At 43.5% G+C, this 15438-nt stretch overlaps 1 long non-coding RNA gene across 1 annotated transcript; it reads right to left on the bottom strand.

Annotated features, from left to right (window-relative positions):
• Positions 1–11762: 11762 nt before the first annotated feature.
• LOC141132537 (uncharacterized) lies at positions 11763–14660 on the bottom strand. Its single transcript, XR_012242923.1, has 2 exons — positions 13098–14660; positions 11763–12378 (listed from the first exon to the last, which is right to left on the bottom strand). It is a non-coding gene; the product is annotated as an uncharacterized lncRNA (long non-coding RNA).
• Between the last annotated feature and the right edge of the window lie 778 nt (positions 14661–15438).

The following is a 15438-nucleotide window of genomic DNA, read 5'->3' as shown; positions in this document are numbered from 1 at the left end:
ATTCGCTAATATATTCCTAATTCTCCTCCCAGCCAATCAGGAAGCGGGTCCTGAAACTTGATTGGCCAGGGAGTCTCAGGACTCCTTGTCAATCAGGTCTCAGGACCTACTTCCTTTTCGGCCGGGAGGAGAAGCAAAGGCCCGATCTTTCCCTCGGCAAGCTGCAGCAGACGGAGGGGCAGCTTCCAGGACCCCTACCCCGGATTCAGCACCAACTCTTAAGGTAAGGACATGGATAGCCGCCCTCCCATCTGACCCGTCCGGGTGGAGGGGTGCTAGTGTGAGTGAGGGGGCCAGGGGCAGCTTCCAGGAGCCCTCACCACCTCCGTTCATGGCCCACCGTCTGATCGCCACCTTCTTGTGCATCTCCTGCGGGGGGGGGGGGGTTGTGCGAGTAAAGGGGGCAGGTTTGTTTGCCGCTCCCCCCCCACCCATAATATTGAGCACCAGCCACAACTGACTTGCATGGAGACAGAACATGGTGAAATGTGTATGTGTTGGTTCAGAGATGTACAAAATGTGGTGTTATTAATTATTTTTTGGGGGGGTTGTGTGTACTATTTATTATACAGAATTGTGATAGGATGTTGGAATGGTAAGAGTTCCTAGAGCAGCATAAAATATTTAGATTACACAAACTTCTATGTAATATATTGCATATGAGCTGTATGGAGGTTATTTTTACATTAGGCGATTGTTCTGAACATTGTTCAACTATAGACGCACCTGCTGAGCTACATAAGTAACATTTATATTCTGCCATTGACCCCAGTCACCATGAAGATCAAAATCCTTCAGTGAATGAAATGGAATTCTATAGATTAGTTATAAAAACAGAACGATCAATACGAGTATAATGTGAAGCCAGCTACATACAGAGAGGCCATACACCTGTGCTTTTTCTACTTTCCTTGGAAGATAAAAATAAAATGTTCAAAGGAAGTTCTTTCTGCCTGAGGAACAGATAATGTTAAGGAGCCATAAAGAAGATACATTCTATGTTCAAACGCCCCCATAAAAATGTGTCACTGATATTGTTTCATTTAGGTGTTAGGAAAACCTCCCCCTGCCTGATTGGCTGTTTAAAGTGCGCACAGGTATGGTTTTTTTTTGTAATATTATTAACCACTTGCTGTCAATTGCTTGCTGCCAATTTTTAAATGTATTAGAAACATGTTAAAATCAATATTTTTTGCTAGAAAATTACTTAAAACTCCCACATACTATATATTTTGAGAAAGTTGAAGCCCAGGAGAATAAAATGGTGGCGGTTGCAAATTATGTATGTCATAGTGTTGGCCCTCGCTTTGATGTTCACAGTAATGCCTCATATGTGTGGTGCAATCACTGTTATGCATATGGGACCTATGTGCACACTTGCAATTGCATGCACGGCTGGACTGGGTGTTTTGAAATTATTTTTAATTATTTTCTATTTATTTTGTACTTTTTTATATTTTCTTTTCCATTTACCTATATTGCTATTACAAAAGGGGCTAGCAAGCCCCATGTGATAGCTTTGGACAGGTGACAGGTACTTTTTATAGAGATATTAGTGGTCTATTATTCCCTCAATGCTTGATAAGTGCCTATGACACATTCAGCGGCTCACATTAAAGTGGTTGTAAAGGTAAAAGGCTTTTTTCACTTTAATGCATTCTATGCATTAGCCACTTGCTTACAGGGCACTTTAAACCCCCTTCCTGCCCAGGCCAATTTTCAGCTTTCCTGTCACTAGGGATGAGCCCGATGTTTGCGTCGAACGTAAGTTGATGGGGACAAGGGCCTCTTCCCCACAACCCTTGCCTGGTGGTTGTGGGGGTTTGCGGGCAGGGGGCTTATCGAAATCTGGAAGCCCACTTTAACAAGGGGGCTCCCAGATCCCGGTCCCCCCTATGCTAATGGGTATCGGGTACATTGTAACCCTACTCATTCACCAAAAAATGTCATAAAAGTAGAAATGACAGGAGACAGTTTTGGACAAGTCTTTTATTAAAAAATAAAAAAAAATAAAGTGTCCCGCGATGTCCATTCATCTTCAATCACAGTGTCCAACGTTCCAGAGAAAACAAAAAAAACAAAAACGGAAAATGGGAGGCGTCCCCACGACTAGCTTTTTCACGGTGACAGCTGTTATATAGCTGACCCCGCCCCCTCTGACGTCACATGATATCAGAAGGGGCGGGTCACCTGTTTATGTCTCCAGGTGGCCCCGCCCTCAGCTATATAACAGCTGTCAAAGCAAAAAGACAGCAAGCGCGGGGACGCCTCCCATGGAGGCGGAGTTTTTGCGTTTTGTTTTGGGTTTTTTTCGGGAACGTGGGAGGATGTGATTGAAGATGAATGGACATCTTTTTTTATTTTATTTTTAAAAAAATGAACTTGTCCAAAACTGTCTGCTATCATTTTTACTGTTTATTACTGCACTTTATTTAGTGAATGAGTAAGGGTACAATGAACCCGATATCCATTCACATGGGGGGGTGGGATCTGGGGGCCCCCTTGTTAAAGGGGGCTTCCAGACTCTGATAGGCCCCCCGCCTGAAGACCCCCACAACCACCGGGCAGGGGTTGTGGGGAAGAGGTCCTTGTCCCCATCAACATGGGGGGACCCCAAAGCACCCTCCCCATGTTGAGGGCATGTGGCTTGGTACGGTTCAGGAGGGGAGCCGCCCTCTTGTCCCCCTTTTTTCATGCGGCCTGCCAGGTTGCATGCTCAAGTAAGGGTCTGGTATGGATTTTGGGAGTGGACCCCCACGCCATTTTTTTTTAAATTTGGCGTCAGGTTCCCCTTAAAGTCCATACCAGACCTGAAGGGCCTGGTATGGATTTGGGGGGGGGACCCGGGGTTCCCCTTTATATTCATACCAGACCCTAAGGGCCTGGTAATGGACTGGGGGCGGACTCACGCTGTTTTTTTTATTGATTTTTATCTATATTGTCGGGATCCGACAATACATTACAGCCACGATCAGTTTTAAATTACATTTTTTCCTTTAGAAATGTAATTTTGCTGTGGTACTGTTATAAACATGGGAAAGATGCGCTATTTTACAGGCAGACTAAGGAGACCCCCCAGGCACAATATTTAAAGGAATATTTCATTTTTATTGCTTCACTTTAAACATTATTAAAATCACTGCTCCTGAAAAAACTGCCGTTTTTAAAACTTTTTTTGCAATGATACATGTCCCCTGGGGCAGGACCCAGGTCCCCGAGCACATTTTATAGCAAAAACTTGCATACAAGCCTTTAAAATGAGCACTTTTGATTTTTCACGTTCGTGTCCCATAGACTTTAATGGTGTTTGCACAAATTTTTGGCCTGTTCACATGCTCTGCTGTGAACCGAACCGGGGGGTGTTCAGCTCACCCCTAGCTTTCACTCCTTGAATGATAATTACGGGGTCATACAACGCTGTACCCATATGACATTTTTATCATTTTCACACAAACATTTGGCTAAAAAAAAAAGAAAAAAGACCGAAAATTTTGAGAAGAAAAAAAAAACCTGTTTCATAGTTTGTTATAACATTTTGCAAACAGGTAATTTTTGTCCTTCATTGATGTGTGCTGATGAGGCTGCACTGATTGGCAGTGATTGGCTGCCCTGATAGGCACTGATAAGACAGCACTGGCGGGCACTGATAGGTGGCACTGATGGCACTGATAGGCACTGGTAGGTGACATTAATAGGTGGCACTAATGATGAGGCACTGATGGGCACTGATAGGTGGCACTGGTGGACATTGATAGCTGGCACTGGTGGGCACTGGTAGGTGGCCCTGATAGGCAGCACTGATATGCACTGGTAGGTGGCACTGGTGGGCACTGGCAGGTGGCACTGGTGGCCACTGCTTAGCAGCAATGGGTGTCCGTGTGCGGGACCAATGTCCCTCTGACAGAAGCTGTCAGCATGAGGGGAAAAAAAAGCAGACCACGATCTTCTGTTTACATCATGCAATCAGATGTCTTTGGCTGACAGCTGATCACATGGTAAGGGGCCAGGATTGTGATTAGCCAATTCTCACTGACTTGCTGATCACAGAGCGTGCCCCGCAGGGGGCGCACAGGCAGCTCATGCACAGAAGGACGTACATGGACGCCCTCCCAGCAATTGAGGCCTGCACTGTAGCCGTCTTTCAGTTATAGCACAGGCGTGAGGAGGTTAAGTTGAAAAAAACTTTTAAGTGCAGTTCCCCCAGCAGCCCTCCAAATACTCACCTGAACCCGATCTCAGTCCAGTGCTCTTCTCCACTCTCCTGGCTCTCAAAGGCTTGGCGGAGAGCAACAGGAGCCATTGGCTCTCAGTCAAAACCTGTGAGAAGAGAGCAGGGGTGGAGCCGAGCCAGGATGTGTCAGAATAGACGCAAACATTCTGGCTCAGGAGTGCCCCCAAGTGGCTTTCTATGGGGGAACTCGGCGGAGAGGGGGGGCAAGGAGCATCTGTGGCAGACTAGAAAACAGAAGGATCAAGGCTGCCCTGTGCGAAACCATTGCAGCAGGGGCGTCGGGATAGGGTGGCTAGACATGGCTGAAGCCCCGAATGTGCCCCCAAAAAGCCCTGAGCCTCAGGCATGCAGCTCACAATTGAAAGCCCTAAGCGGCGAGCGCCCGGACTGATCTGATCCCGAGCGCCGAGTGCCATAGCAGGTCCCGCCTTCTGGAGCCTGCAACGCCTATGATGGACATCCCCCTGGTCCAATGCTGGTACCGCGGGACATGTGAGGTCCATCATAGGCGCTGCAGGCTCCAGAAGGCGGGAATTACAATACGGCCGCCGTGCCACATCCTCGCTCTGCGCTCGGGTGGGCCACTCTCCTCTCCTCCTCGGGTCCTCCTCCTCTGACTGACTGCCTGGCTACTGTGACACCGCACACCACAGCTGAGGTAGGTCAGACAGTGTATGTAAATGTCAGTGTATGTAGGTCAGTGTAGGTAGGTCAGTGAAGGTAGGTCAGTGTATGTAGGTCAGTGAAGGTAGGTCAGTGTATGTAGGTCAGTGTAGGTAGGTCAGTGTATGTAGGTCAGTGTAGGTAGGTCAGTGTATGTAGGTCAGTGTAGGTAGGTCAGTCTAGGTAGGTCAGTGTATGTAGGTCAGTGTAGGTAGGTCAGTGTATGTAGGTCAGTGTAGGTAGGTCAGTCTAGGTAGGTCAGTGTATGTAGGTCAGTGTAGGTAGGTCAGTGTATGTAGGTCAGTGTAGGTAGGTCAGTGTATGTAGGTCAGTGTAGGTAGTTCATTATCATCAGTGTATGTAGGTCAGTGTAGGTAGGTCACTAACGTCAGTGTAGTTAGGTCAGCGTAGGTAGGTCAGTGTAGGAAGGTCACTGCCATCAGTGTATGTAGGTCAGTGTAGGAAGGTCACTGCCATCAGGGTATGTAGGTCAGTGTAGGTAGGTCAGTGTAGGTAGGTCACTACCGTCAGTGTAGGTAGGTCAGTGTAGGTAGGTCACTACCGTCAGTGTATGTAGGTCAGTGTAGGTAGGTCACTACCATCAGTGTATGTAGGTCAGTGTATGTAGCTCAGTGCAGGTAGGTCAGTGTAGGTAGGTCACTACTGTCAGTGTAGATAGGTAAGTGTAGGTAGGTCACTACCATCAGTGTAGGTAGGTCAGTGTAGGTAGGGCAGTGTATGTAGGTCAGGTAGGTCACGGCCCAGCCAAAAAAATAAAAAAAAAGGCCTGCGTCACATGTACCCCCCCCGTTTCCGGCCTTGGACTTCGGGCTGAAGCCTCTGGTCTTTTTGCCACCTAGCAACGCCCCTGCATTGCAGGTAAGTATGACATGTTTTTAGTTTTGAAAATGTTTAACTTTTAATATCACTTTAATAGCACTGAAAGATTACTGCTGTAGGGGTACATGGGAAAGAAAGAGGAACGAGGATTTAAACAAAGAGAGCAGCCACTAGCACAAGAAACACCTCTCTTTCAATATACAGTAAGTTCAGTCCCTTGTGCTGTCAAAAAAAAAAAAAAAAAAAAAAAAGCTCTATTATCCCCTTCCTGCCGAGTGTACACAAATATGCAGCCTCACTGGACTGGGCTTTTTTCCATGGGGTCGGCGATTTGCATATCTCCCATTGTGCTGGGAGTGCGCTCGCAGCACAGAAACCAGGGTCTCACCGAGAGCCCTGTTCTAATGATCGGGACCCAGAACATTCAATTCCGGTTCACCTGATCACTGTGATAGCCTCTGATTGGCTATCAAAGTGATCAGTCACTGTGAAGCCCGTCCCTGTTTTCTGTCTCTGTTAATAGATGAGACAGATACATTGTGTCTTTCTCTGTCCTTGCAGAGACAGAAAAAAAATGTGTGTGTAGAAAAAAAAAAAATAATAATAATAATGTATATTGTTTTTAAATACCTAAATCAAGGTTTGATATTGGTGTTTGGGTCAAGATCAGCGTGGAAGGTAAAGGTCAAAGGTCAGTGTCAATATTTTTTTGGACAGGATTTTTTTTTTAAATTAGTATTAATGTCAGTTAATGTCAATGTCAGTGTTTTAGGTAGGATAAAAAAAAAAAAAAACACATGCACAGTTTTACTAACACATGTCAAAGTTGCAAAATTGGGCTTAGGCATTAAGATTTGTTTTACCCTTAGACGCCAAGGGGGTAAGATGCAACTGGGGATTTCCCCACCCTGCAACTGTACATAACAAAGAAGATGGGATGCTGGTGACATCTAATATGACAAATGGCCATATTTGGCACAAGGGCATTGTCTTAATATGGCCATGTCCCCCTTTAAGGTCAATGAGCCCCCAAGTGTCAGTCTGTCTTTAAACTTTTCACTGACAGGTCCTGCTCTCCCCCCCTTTTAACTTCAGGTGGCTAGTTTGCTTTTGTTATTTTTCACTTTTTATCATATTTCCTATTTTTACTTAAGCTTCGAAAAGAAGTTTAAAAAACACACAGACTATAGATTTTCTGATAGCTCCGGACTCTTATAATAAAACGAAATGGTGCAGCATCTGCAAATGTCAGAATACCTAAACAGTACCTGTGTTCTGTCAGAATCGGCGAGCCGTCAGATCAGGTAACAGAAGTGACATTCCGTCAGCTGCGCATGCATTCCACCGCTACCAGGTTTGCTAGTCTGACTGAATACCTGCAGCCTGAAGAAGGCGGCAGCAGACATCTTACTACACCCAGCTACATCTTGAATTTCAAAAGTAATTTTAGCAATAAAGTGAGCATATATAAATAAATATAGTATGTTGACATCTGTGATGCTGTTTTGATGTTACATTTTGAAAGAAGCTGGACGACAGCAGTAGGAAGGTGGCGGAGACCATATTGGTACACCCCACACTGCTCAGCGCTAAACCTTTAGCCTTTCAAAATTAAACATCCAAACAGCATCACAGATGTCAATATACTATATTAATTTATACAGTGGGGACGGAAAGTATTCAGACCCCCTTAAATTTTTCACTCTTTGTTATATTGCAGCCATTTGCTAAAATCATTTAAGTTCATTTTTTTCCTCATTAATGTACACACAGCACCCCATATTGACAGAAAAACACAGAATTGCTGACATTTTTGCAGATTTATTAAAAAAGAAAAACTGAAATATCACATGGTCCAAAGTATTCAGACCCTTTGCTGTGACACTCATATATTTAACTCAGGTGCTGTCCATTTCTTCTGATCATCGTTGAGATGGTTCTACACCTTCATTTGAGTCCAGCTGTGTTTGATTATACTGATTGGACTTGATTAGGAAAGCCACACACCTGTCTGTATAAGACCTTACAGCTCACAGTGCATGTCAGAGCAAATGAGAATCATGAGGTCAAAGAAACTGTCTGAAGAGCTCAGAGACAGAATTGTGGCAAGGCATAGATCTGGCCAAGGTTACAAAAAAAATACTCCTGCACTTTAGGTTCCTAAGAGCACAGTGGCCTCCATAATCCTTCAATGGAAGACTCTTTGGGACGATCAGAACCCTTCCTAGAGCTGGACGTTTGGTCAAACTAAGCTATCGGGGGAGAAGAGCCTTGGTGAGAGAGGTAAAGAAGAACCCAAAGATCATTGTGGCTGAGCTCCAGAGATGCAGTCGGGAGATAGGAGAAAGTTGTGTAAAGTCAACCATCACTGCAGCCCTCTATCAGTCGGGGCTTTATGGCAGAGTGGCCCGACGGAAGCCTCTCCTCAGTGCAAGACACATGAAAGCCTGCATGGAGTTTGCTAAAAAACACCTGAAGGACTCCAAGATGGTGAAAAATAAGATTCTTTGGTATGATGAGACCAAGATAGAACTTTTTGGCCTTAATTCTAAGTGGTATGTGTGGAAGAAACCAGGCACTGCTCATCACCTGTCCAATACAGTCCCAACAGTGAAGCATGGTGGTGGCAGCATCATGCTGTGGGGGTGTTTTTCAGCTGCAGGGACAGGACGACTGGTTGCAATCGAGGGAAAGATGAATGCGGCCAAGTACAGGGATATCCTGGACGAAAACCTTCTCCAGAGTGCTCTGGACCTCAGACTAGGCCAAAGGTTTACCTTCCAACAAGACAATGACCCTAAGCACACAGCTAAAATAACGAAGGAGTGGCTTCACAACAACTCTGTGACTGTTCTTGAATGGCCCAGCCAGAGCCCTGACTTAAACCCAACTGAGCATCTCTGGAGAGACCTAAAAATGGCTGTCCACCAACCTTTACCATCCAACCTGACAGAACTGGAGAGGATCTGCAAGGAGGAATGGCAGAGGATCCCCAAATCCAGGTGTGAAAAACTTGTTGCATCTTTCCCAAAAAAACTCATGGCTGTATTAGATCAAAAAGGTGCTTCTACTATTCAGGGTCTGAATACTTAGGACCATGTGATATTTCAGTTTTTCTTTTTTAATAAATTTGCAAAAATGTCAACAATTCTGTGTTTTCTGTCAATATGGGGTGCTGTGTGTACATTAATGAGGAAAAAAATTAACTTAAATAATTTTAGCAAATGGCTGCAATATAACAAAGAGTGAAAAATTTAAGGGGGTCTGAATACTTTCCGTCCCCACTGTATATGCTCACTTTATTGCTAAAATTACTCTGAAATTCAAGAGGAAGCTGGGTGTAGTAAGATGTCCGCTGCCTTCTTCTGACTGCAGGTGTTCTGTCAGATTGGCAAACCTGGTAGCTGTGGAACGCATTCGCGCAGCTGACGGATTGTCCCTTCCGTTACCTAATCTGACGGCAGTGGCGTATCCAGGGTATGGCAGATATGGCAAGTGCCATGGGCGCCATATGAAGGGGGTGCTCCTGAGTGGCTGGGCAGCAAGGCACTTGCAGAGATCTCTTCTTAAAATGGCCCTGATATCACCACTGTTACTCACTGTCAGCCTGGGGTGGAATCCTGGCCAGCAGAGAGTGCTTTAGGTCGTTCACCAATGGCCCCTGGCTCACTGCCCAAACTGGTTGCTAGGCATGGCCCGCCTGGCGTCTAACAACCAGTGACGTCACGGAGGAGAGAGGCAGAGATCAGCATTCAGAGCGCCACTGCTTAGCTCCGCCCACCTCCTCCCTGCTTCTTCTCCGACATGCACGATAATCATGGCTGCAGTGCACAAAGGGAGAGAGGAGTTTAGGCAGTGATGTCCCCCTAGGTTCATTGCAAAATAAGCTGCTGTGCAGGAGAGGGGAAGGAGCCGGGAGCTGCGCTGTGCTCTCCCTCCTCTCCATATTCACAGTCCTGACACTGCAGCTCTTCTCTTCCAGTGGCTCTGTGTATATATAGGAGCGACCTGCAGCTTCCCCCCTCCTGTTCTGTCATTGAAGCAGCAGAAAGGAACCAGCAGCCTCATATTATAGGAACGGCTGCCACAGGACATGAAAGAGTTAACAGCAGGAGCTGCTCCACCTCCTGCTGCTTACTGAGCCAAGGGGCGCTGCTGTAACCCACCCCTTTCTCAAGCCACCCCCTTTGATTAAGAAGTACAGAGTACTGGAGCCATGCTGGAGCCTGGAGATTGAGAAAGAGAGGAGCTGCTGTGGGGACTGGGGAGGGGACAGAGAGGGAGGAGAAATGAGTAAGAGAAGCAGAAGAATGCAGTCAGGTGAAGGTAATGTGGAGAATGTGCACAGGAAGAGACAGTTACTACAATGCTCCTCTCTTTATTTTCTCTGTACTTTCTGATGTATTCTGTATTCCTCTTCTCTCTCCCTCCCCCCTGCCCCCCCCCCTCTCTCTCTCTCTCCTCCCTTCCCTCCCCCCCCCCCCCCCCAGTTCTCTCTCTTCCCCCTCTTCCATCTTCTCTCCCCCCCTCCCTTTTTTCCCCTCTTGCCATAACCAGTATAAACACTGTAAATATTACAATAAAATAAAATGCTGTGCTTCCTTCTTCACCTTAGTGTTTCAATTTAAATGTAATTGCATAATTTAAAGCGGTTGTATACTGCTGGGCTTTTTTTTTACCATGCAAAGTAAAGGTATAATCTGCTAGTATGGATCACAGGTAAACTTACCTTAAAACAAACCCTTCCGCACCCAGAAGTCAGCGCAGAAGGTGCTCTCATTTTTACTCATCTCGCTTCCAGGTTTGCAGGCTCTGTGACTGGCCTGAAGGCCTGAAGTCACTCCTGTGCATGCGCGCGGGAGCCACCATTTATGGCACAGGGTTCTGGTCTTCTTCGAAGAGCATGCGCCAGTGATGTCACTGGCTCCATGTAATGTAAATATCTTCTAAACTGTACATGTTTAGGAGATATTTACTGTACCTATAGGTAAGCCTTATTATAGACTTATCTATATGTAAAAGGCAGTAAAGGAAGTTTACTTCCACTTTAAGTGACGGTGGAGCCCTCCCTCTAAATACCATATACTGTATATGTGGTGTCCTGTAAACCAAATATACAACTTGATATCTTTCCAACAAATAACAATATCAAAATATAAAATTGCAACATATTAGTGACATTGACACCCCCTCAAAAGATTTTTAAAAAAACAAGTTGCAATATATAAGTGATGGTAACACCCCCTCAAGAAATAAAATAACTCCACTTACAATAGGGGGTGTCACCATCACTAATATACTACAATTTTATATTTTGAAATTTTGCCTTGTTAGGTGTTTTTTTGTTAAGGTTATCTGAAAGATGTGTTTTTAAATGTTTTGACAGGGGCGCAGTTTCAGTGCTTGCCATAGGCGCCATTTTCACTAGATACGCCTCTGTCTGACGGGTCACCAATTCTGATGGAACTCCTACATCTGACTGTATAAATGCACTTTTCAACTGAGAATTTTTCAGCCCACTTCTTCAACCAAAGTGGATTGATAAATGGACTCTTGTCAAGCTCAGTGGTGCTGACAGGGCCACACATGCAAAGAACTTTGACCCATTGAGCATGAATCGGCTGAAATTCGATCAGTATATGGCCAGCTTTATATCCTTCCTACAGCTAAAAAATGTAGACATAAAATGGCAATCAGGCATGCAAACAAGATCCAGCCACAAAAGATCTTATCTTATCATAAACATACATTAAAAAAATCTGCCCAAGTGTACATGTTGATACATATTCCGGGAGGTAGGCAAAAAATATCCCCCAGTTTCTCTTAGGGGAAAAGATAAAAAAATTTAAGAAACAACTTGGCCATCCGAGCCTTACCATTAATAAGGATTGTCCAAGGAATACCATAGCTGCCCCCATAAACATACATAAAACAAAAAATATATAAAGGGTTAAAAACATATAATCATAAAAAAAAATACAATAGAGACATCTACAACATCATTATGCCATAGTAAATTACAAGGAAATATAGGAAGAAATACGAGCATTTATTCAATGTTGTTACAATTTGTTTACATAAATTTAACATTAGAAAAGAAATAATCAAATAACTTAATACATCTGGAATTTCTGTTTCAAAGAAGCATTTCCACAAAGTGTGCCTTTTTAAGTGCACCTGTCACATTTCAATCATTTTTTTAGCTGAATAAACGACAACTGGTGATGCACCTGTATGGTATGGGGTACATAGGACAGTGCTTCCTTGTTATTGGTTTTGTGCCCACATCTGATAATTCATCAATTAAATACTAATCAAGATAATTGATATTAAAATTATTGCAGTATTATTAAATTATATGTAACTATACCTGCCAAATACACACATTCTGCAACATAAATGCTATAAATTAATAATATAGTGGCTGTCCTAGTTTATAGATCAACTTATACAACATATCAGTTAAGCCAGTTTCTAATATTTAATTTACTACTGAACTTGTCAGCCTTAGATAGACACTGCAAGTTGCCAGGTATTGTCTTTATTTCTAGAATATCCACTTTTGTGTGCCTTTCTTTAAGGGAATACTTGTAATAAGGACTCCCTGTAATAAGGTCTAAAGCTGGCTATAGATGGATCAAAATCTGGCCGGTTTCTTTTCGGTCCATGTGTGGCCATCCTTGTTCGATAAACGGCTGAAGCCACTGATCGGTGTATTCTGAAAGCGGTGAGCTCCACTGTCAGAATGCAACGTCTCAGCAGGGGTGGAAGGAGATATCCGTTCGATTTTTGAAGGCTGAACGACACAAATTGACCAATCTATGGCCAGCTTCAGCCCTTCCAACTACCACCCCTGTGTCTAAAAAGGGCATCTCAAAGGTCAATAAGGCCATTCTCTCTGGACAAGGGGTTGGCGGGTGGACTTAGCTTTGCAGCCAGGGAAATCAGGCCCATAGAAAACAATGAAATAACACAGGGGAAGCTGCTCTGGAAATGTCCACTTTTGTGTGCCTTTCTTTAAGGGACTACTTGTAATAAGGACTCCCTGTAATAAGGTCTAAAGCTGGCTATAGATGGATCAAAATTTGGCCGGTTTCTTTCGGTCTATGTGTGGCCATCCTTGTTCGATAAACGGCTGAAGCCGCTGATCGGTGTATTCTGAAAGCGGTGAGCTCCACTGTCAGAATGCAACGTCTCAGCAGGGGTGGAAGGAGATATCCGTTCAATTTTTGAAGGCTGAACGACACAAAATGACCAATCTATGGCCAGCTTCAACCCTTCCAACTATCACCCCTGTGTCTAAAAAGGGCACCTCAAAGGTCAATAAGGCCATTCTCTCTGGACAAGGGGTTGGCGGGTGGACTTAGCTTTGCAGCCAGGGAAATCAGGCCCATAGAAAACAATAAAATAACACAGGGGAAGCTGTTCTGGAAATGTTAATAACAGAAACCTGGTGGTATGTACTTTTGAGAGAATGTTTACTTTTAAAATTTGGTAATGGTTGACAGGTTTGCTTTAACAGAATGCATGTCACTGAAGAAATTGTATTGTTAAAAAAACATCCTATTAAGTACCTGCCCCTTAACTCTTTCATGACCAGAGGTAATTGAAGCCTAGATGTCTAGACCTAATTTATGAGTGTCAGTATGCATTGATTAACTTGACTTTTTAAAAAAACTGCAATCAATAATCTTTAAATTTATTTGGAGTCCGGGGGGTTGCAGAGTGGCTCGTTCTTCTTTGTTTGCCTCAAAATGGTGGGGGGTCTGGGAGTCCCCCACTTCTTGCGTTATTATAGAGCAGCCCAACTGGTGCAGCTTTACCAAATCTTTTCTATGACATACCAACCTAATTAGGTAAAATTAGAGGCCCAAGCTAGCACTTCGCTCCCTATTGACCTTCTGCTCTGGATTCCCTCTAAAGAACATAGGGCCATTCTCAGTCCTTCCCTCTCACATTCTTTGAGTCTCTGGGACAGGGTGTGTAAAATATATCCTCTGAAGTTACCCCACTCCCCAGTGGCCCCCATTTTCAGAAATCCGCAATTTTCCCCTGGGCAATATCTGCAACAGTTCACATGGTGGATTAACAAATGCCTTTACAGGATAGCTCATTTTATAGAGCATAAAGGAATTAGAAAACCCCCATATTATCTGGAGAATGCCCCCATCCGAGGCATTTCGACTCCGCCAAATTATTCACTTTTTACAGATGACGTGTCAAGATCAGGATGACATTACAACACAAACTTATTATGAAAATAAATGTTTGAGTGGCCCTGGGACGTGCGGTAGTATATCAGAGCTGTACACTCTGTTTGCAGATCAGGGTTCTAAACTCTCTTACCAACTAGCTTGGGAGTCAGATCTGGGGGAGCCTATAGATGAGGACATCTGGTTCTGGCGGTCAACCATGGTGCACAAGGGAATTTTAAATACTACCCTAGTGGAGGCTAATTATAAGGTATTATAATTATAAGGTGGTACCTTGTACCCACAAGGTTGGCAAAAATCTACCCGGATGCATCTCCTCTCTGTTTCAGGGGTTGCGGCCAGGAAGGAAGCATGCTCCACATTTGGTGGACATGCCCAAAAGTAAAGCGGTACTGGACAAGAATATTCAACCTGGTATATTTAGTGACCGGTTTGAATATTCCAAAAAATGTTAAGATGGCGCTATTTTCTGACTTATGGAGTGAGTTACCCAAAAATCTTAGGACTCTCACCTTTTTTATTTTTTGTATCTCATTGTTTACCTAAATATTTTTTTTCAATACAAATTATTGGAAAAGAAAAAACCATTATAAATGTGAAAACCAAAATGAATTGTAATAAAATAAATCACAAAAATATATACAAAATATATATAAAAATATATGAAACACCAAAATCCATAAAGTAATAATGTGCAAAGTCCTTGAATTCAGTGCAACACCCAGTGCTTAGACAAATGAGACAAAAATATCTTCTTACCAGATCCAATGAAATATCAAGGTCTATATTCACATCTGTGTGCTTTTTTTACCCCTCACATTGGGTGCAGGTCATCTTATCTTATCCTGCCTCCTCGTGGGGAACCGTTGGTAAAAAACATGCGCAATGAGTTTTCCCTTTCTCATATGATTAATGGTTGGATCAGCTGTGGATATCCTGTGGTTACTATCTCTGGCACGTTTTTTTACCAACGGTTGCCCACGAGGAGGCTTGATTAGATAAGATGACATGCACCTAATGTGAGGGGTAAAAAAGCTCACAGATGCAAATATAGACCTTGATAGATAGGTCTTTGGATCTGGTAAGAAGATATTTTTGCCTCATTTTTCTAAGCACTGGGTGTTGCACCGAATTTAAGGACTTTGCACATTATCACTTTATGGACTTTGGTGTTTCATATATTTTTATATATATTTGGTATATATTTTTGTGATTTATTTTATTACAATTCATTTTGGTTTTTACATTTATAATGGCTCTTTATAAGACAGCGCAACACTTTTTCTATAATGACTTTGGATGTTGCTGTGTACAATATTGTGAGTGCTGCTCTTTGGTCATTTAATTTCAATCAATCCACATATACAGTAAGTGCATTATTTCTTTTATTTGATACATTGTTTTAATACAAATTCAAAAAAACACCTACCCCTGTTTTTTTTTTTTTTTTTTTATTATAGACTTGCAAAAGCACAAAAATTGTTGAAAAAA

Source organism: Aquarana catesbeiana, linkage group LG03 (genome assembly GCF_042186555.1).
Source record: "Aquarana catesbeiana isolate 2022-GZ linkage group LG03, ASM4218655v1, whole genome shotgun sequence".
In the NCBI taxonomy this organism is placed as follows: domain Eukaryota; kingdom Metazoa; phylum Chordata; class Amphibia; order Anura; family Ranidae; genus Aquarana; species Aquarana catesbeiana.
Note: the sequence above shows the minus strand (reverse complement) of the source record. Positions and strands in the feature narration are given on the sequence as shown.